Source organism: Apteryx rowi, unplaced genomic scaffold, assembly GCF_003343035.1.
Source record: "Apteryx rowi isolate R43461 unplaced genomic scaffold, aptRow1 scaffold_428, whole genome shotgun sequence".
In the NCBI taxonomy this organism is placed as follows: domain Eukaryota; kingdom Metazoa; phylum Chordata; class Aves; order Apterygiformes; family Apterygidae; genus Apteryx; species Apteryx rowi.
The window spans coordinates 282,402-288,197 of record NW_020450681.1 but is presented as its reverse complement, the minus strand read 5'-3'; the positions used below and the strand labels follow the sequence as shown (position 1 = coordinate 288,197).

General features: G+C 52.4%; 1 long non-coding RNA gene across 1 annotated transcript; it reads right to left on the bottom strand.

Moving 5' to 3' along the window:
- Window positions 1-873: 873 nt before the first annotated feature.
- Window positions 874-5,753, bottom strand: LOC112971118. The gene is made up of 3 exons (XR_003255252.1): window positions 4,734-5,753; window positions 3,736-3,785; window positions 874-3,064 (listed from the first exon to the last, which is right to left on the bottom strand). It is a non-coding gene; the product is annotated as an uncharacterized LOC112971118 (long non-coding RNA).
- Window positions 5,754-5,796: the final 43 nt, after the last annotated feature.

Sequence of the window (5,796 nt, the reverse complement as noted above, 5' to 3'; positions counted from 1 at the left end):
GTTCCAACCAAAAACCATCCCCAGGAAACCTGTAAATTGGCCAAAACTGACTATAAAAGTTATAGAGGTCTAATAAATTTAATTACTTGTAACTGTAACCGTTTCGGTGTGATTTCTAGAAAATGCTCAAAATGTCATTCTCCTGTGCGGGAATACGTTTTGAATAATTTTCACTGTCTGCTCTAACCGGTCTGTGAAGGGGTGAGACGAAATCAGCTCTAATTTCTCAGCCATTCTGCATAGCTTCCCCCCCCCCCCCCGAAGACACTTAATTTCAGCTCTAATCCTGCTAAATGAGTTGACACCCTTACATACTACAACAAAAATACCTGGAAGAGGGGTAACGTCCTGGGTTCTGCTTAATATCGTTTGTATAATGGACGCTATTTATACCTCCCTAATGTATTACTTATACTAGAGAATATTTGTTTGCCTAAAGGCCAGTTTAAACTTAATCTTCCTCCCACTCCTGTAGGAACCTAGGTCAGTTAGTTGGAACCGTGGYGAAAAAAAAGCGCAGAGAAACAGCCTTAACGGCCAGGGACTCGAAGGGGAAAAAACCCCTTGCTCGAAGTTTCGCGGCGGCCCTGTGAAAAGTTTCGGTAGTCAGCAGCTCACCTCGAAAATGGCTGACGAATAAGACGGTCCGGTGCTGCGCCTGAACCTTGCGCTGCCCTGCGGCCGAAGCGCCCTGCCTGACCCGGGGAGCAGCGAGGCGGAGGAGGCTCCTCCGTCCTCGCCCGACAACTGCCTGGGCTGTGGGTTTTTTTTTGGAGGGGGGTGACAGGTAAGTTAAAGCCCAAAGTAATACAGCTACAGCTTGCTCTGATTTGCGCTGTTGCGTAAGCGAAGGGCGCTAGGCTCAAAGTTGAGCCCGCGTAGACGTATATACGGAAGGAAACTTCCAACGCGAGAGCCTGGGAAGCAGCCTGCTTAAATAGCCATCGCACTACAGACGGGGGAAAAAACAAACAAACCCAAAACACATCCTTTCACAAAAAATTAGAGGGCTTAAAAATACACGAGAGGAGGAAGGTAAAGGGCTCCGCAACGATGGTCTGGTCTGGTCGGGGCGGGCAGCAAAAGCAGCCGTGCAGAAGCAGGGAATGGGAAGCAGCGCGGCAACGCTGCGCCCGAGGGACTGCGATTTAAGGCTCAGGATGGATTTTTTTAACGCAAACTGGCACCGTTTCTACTCTGGGGCATGTGCCGACATCGATTCTTAGCTTTGGGAAGGGAAAAAAAAGGAAACTCCGAGAGCTCTGCTTGCTCCAGAGCCTCCCGGTTGCCGGTTTTTTTCCTTCCCCTCTGCTATGACATCATTCGGCAGAGACGGTGCCTGGTGCATCGGAGCCTGGATCGTAGGAGGGAGCCCGACGTTCGCTCAGCACCGGCAAACACCTCCCGAAGTCACCCGGCGAGCAAAACTCAGCGACAGGGAACAACTCAATGCTCTTGCCGGCGAGGGAGATTCTGCTCATCGCCGAGGAACGGGAACGCCAGTCRTGGCGCTTGCTTCGTTAATCCAGGACTAGTCTTTCGAGCACGTTGCGATTTGTTTGCCCGAATGAGATGGTCTCTCTTAATAACTGTGCTGCGTGCGACGGTTTCACGTTCTTCGGGGGCAGGAAAATAGCAGGCGTGTGTCCGGTTACACTAATTTCAGCAGCAGGTACTATACTTTAAGAGGCAGCGCTGTGCTACCGTGAAATGTCGGTCTTAGCCTCCGGTTAACGCGAAAGACTTAATACAAGCAAATATTGTTCGTCAAATGCTGCAGCAATAGTTGCTACAAACAAAGCGACGTCTCCTATCGAGTTTAGCGCGCCCACAGGGTTTGCCCTTCGTCTAGTTACCCTAAACGTTTCCTTGACAGAAATAAATCTTCGTTCTAGGTTGTCTGCAACTGCTTTAATGAATATAACTTAAAAAAAATTGAAGACACCCCCCAAAACTACTGCTGCTCGTGCCACAGTGATCAACTGCCCAATCCGCTTTGTTTCTACCAACTATTTCTGCTTTATATCGTGCTGCTGAGGCTTTAAACCGTTTTAGCAAAAACCACTCATGACACAAATCTGATTATTGCCGATGCGCGTTTGAGAAGGCCTTTAAGAACGGCGCTTCGCCTTGCAACGGCGCTTCTCGCGGCTCCCCGGGGTTTAAACCGGGCTCTGCCGGCCTGCAGCGCCGCGGACGACCCTCGCAGGCGCGCCGAGCGCCGCGGAAGGGCGGCAGTCCCCGTGGCAGAAGCGGCCTTGCCGCGCGAAGGGACCTTCGAAACCTCCAGGTGGATCAGTGATGAGCAGGGAGCTCGTCGGCTTAAGATCCCGCGCAAACTCGGGCCGGAGCCGGGCAGAGCACTACGCTTTCGCTCCGGAGGCGACCGGCTCCCGCGCCCGGCCGATTGTTTGAGAGGAACAAATAAAATCTTAGCGATCGCCGAAGATAAAAGCGCTGCCGCGCTGGCTGTGATGTGGTATCGAAGGGCAGCAATTAGTCCGGCTTGACAATAAGGTAGCACGCCGTCTTAACTAGGCGAGGGCAAGCACCTCCCCGGAGGGCAAGGCAGCCGCGCTCGCCAAAATCTTTGAAGCGTATCCCTTTCCCGACTTGCATCCCTTTGGTTTTCCCTGGGTTGTTTGAGCCAACCGTCCCTTTCTTCAGGCTCCAACTTCTTCGCTGCGCTGAGCCGCGTTTCACGGGAACGTTGCCGGCGCTACGGCACCGCTTAAGCATCGCCTAACGGCTGGATTCGGGTAAGCGGCGACAGGAATCCGCCTCGCAGGGCTTCGCGTGTCAGAGCTCCTGCCCGTCGCGACGCCGGGGCCAAGCGGGAAGCGCGGACTTGCTGCCATGCTGCCCGCCGCGGCTGCAAGACGGCAGCTGCGCGGTTCATCGACGCCAACTTCGCAGCAAGCAGCTTCGGCAGCTCTAGAAACGCGGTTTTGCAAAGAGACCTTTCRGCTGAAGGTCTCTCAAAGTTCCTCCCCGCGCTGCGAAAAGGGCTGTACTCCTCCCCGCCCTAGGTGGAAGACGCAGGAATCGTTTCGGTAATGCACAACTGCAAAGAAAAAAAGGGGAGGGGGGCGCAAAGGGACTAAAATATCCCGCTTGCAATTACAGCCGTTCTTTTTTAATGCAAATGCAAAGCAGCAGAACAGCAGCGCAGCTCCCTTAATATCTTGCTAACTGCAATATGATAAAAAAAAAAAAAAGGAAGTAGTTCATCTTAACGGCTTGTTAATACTGTAACATTCAATGTTTGCGCGAAGGGGAAACCAGAAGCCTCACTCTGACGTTAACCGAAGAGAATTTGCCGCACAACTTTCTTTTCTTTACGCTCCGCGGAGGATTTGGGAAAGTTCGAGTACCGAAGCAGGGAGTTTTTCTCGTGGGCCGTAGGCAGGGGAATACGTTTCAACGCAGCACTCGCAGAGGGCAGCCTGGGCAGGCCTTTCTGGAACGCGCTCCCGGAGGCTGCGAGCTCTCCTCCGGGGAAGAGCCGGAACCACGGCCATTGGTTAAACCACTCCGACAGAGCAGGGAGGAAAGATTCGACATTACAATTTCCTTCTGCCATCTGAAGCCTGCTTCCTTATCCATGAAGTAGGGGACAGCTGGGCAGGAGCTGATAGCTATACCCGTAACGCGGCTACAGATCAAACCCTTCGAGGCACTCTTGAGCAACAAAATAAAACCATTTGATCTGTCAGGACTTGAATTTAAGCTTACCTGTATTTACTGGCGCGGCAATCCGTCTTGAAGGTGTCCATTAAACCCTGCTGTTAGGATCGTTCACATTTTATTACGAATGCATAAGGTACCGACGATAACAAAGTTAACCTGCCTAAGCCTTAACTTGCACTAATTTAATTTAGAGTCTTTGGATTTAACTTATGGCAATATACCAACGCAGCTGCTCTGGAAATCCTGATGATTATATTTTATTGGAAAACAAGCAGCATTTTTTTTAAAAGAGGAAAATCTCTGGCACAGTTAACCCTATATAAGGGAGAGTTCTTTATAGCCCCCACCAACACGGCCATCGCCTAACGGCCTCCCAAAAAGCAGGCAGCTTTCAGTCGATCTGCAACGTATCGAACTCCAGCTGTCAGGATCGGGCCCGTCGTGTTCCCTCACTGCCTGCTCCCAACCTTAAACCCCCCCCCCCAACCATCCAGTTAAGCGCAAGACGCGCAGCTCAGGCTAAATACACCTTTCGGTTTGGCAAAATCAACTTAAAATTAGACCTTCAGCTATTACGTGTATGCTAAGATAGAGCTGACAATAAACGTCTCCAGCTTTGGAAATGCAGTAATTTATAAAACGTGAGGCTCCGGAGTTCAGAAACTAGTAAAGCGACATGGAAGTCGAGGGGTCTAAAATTTGTCAGCAGAGTGATTTCAACAAAGCACCTTCTTCGAAAAATGCACTGCAAGCACCTAAAATACTGGTTTATAACTGGAAAAACTCCACCTTTCACAGCGCGATCTGCGCTTAAAGCAGAAGCCTCCAAAAGCTCCCTGTTTTACACCCAAACCAAGTTCCAGCAATACCAGGGGATAAGCTGGCATCACCTCCATTTCGTAGGGGGAAGGAAACGCGGCCGAGTGACTTGCTGAAAGAAACTCAGCCCGTAACGCAACCAGGAACTCAGCCCAGATCCCGTCTCCCGTTTCTCCGCTCACAGGCAAACACCTTAAAATAGGAGTTAGCAGCATAGTATTTACCTTCCACAGCGTTCGGATACACAGGAAAAGACGCTAAGCGTGTACAGGCTGCCACAATTCTCCCGGTGCATCAGGAAACCGAACTCGGACGGTTCTGTCACCTCCAAAACTGCCTACCGCTACTTCCAAGCAACCACACATTTTCCGAGTTTGCACAAGAAAAAGCACTCAATTATTTCCCCAGCTCTCGTCTCCAACAGCTTAGAGGAATGGCATTTATAACTCAAAGACAGGGTTCGCTCCGGTTTATTATCAGCTCGAGAAGTTAGCGATTCAGCCCCAGCAACAGGCAAGCGCTTTTATTTTTAAGGTTCTACAAGTGACACGGTGATAATTGCTGCCTCGGTACACAGCAGCAGGAGAGCGGAGGCCATATTAACTGCGATCCAGTGGATTCGGCGAGTGAGAACTCCCTGCGGAAACCTGGCCGTAGTTTGGCCTAAACGTGTGAAACAAAAGGATTAAATTGGAGGGATTATTTTTCCGGTACGGCGTATTAAAGTGGTGGTGTGTAATTGCACGGTAGACAACAAGCAGCTTCCACCCTTCCAGGAAACATGTTTCTAACCCAAATTTCACTTTCAGTATAAAATCACGCTGTTCCTCCCCACTTTGTTCCCACTGCGTGTCAATCACCAACCGGCTCCACACCGATCTTAGCCCGCTGCTGTCGCATCGCGTCGAGCGAATACGTTTTAACCCGTTTTTTTCCCCCCCCCTTCGGAGAAGGCTGATGGCCGATTCCCCCCCAGCGTTAGGAAGCGCAGGCTGGAGCACGGGTGATGTTCGCGGCGCGGCACCGCCAGCCCCTCGGCTGCGCAGAGCTGCGTGTGGCGGAGCCACGGCTTAAAAACGGCCTCCGCCGCCGGGCGCAGGGAGCCGGGGAGGCAGAGCGGCCCCCGGCGGCCCCGACCCGCCGCGCTTCGGGACCGGGGCTTCCCTCAGCCCCGGAGGAGGCCGCGGACCCGCCCCCCCTCCCGGCAAGGGGGGCTCCGGGGCGAAGCGGGCCCCGCCGCTCCCAGACGAGGCGCTACCGGCAGGTCCCGAGCGGACTCCCCGCACC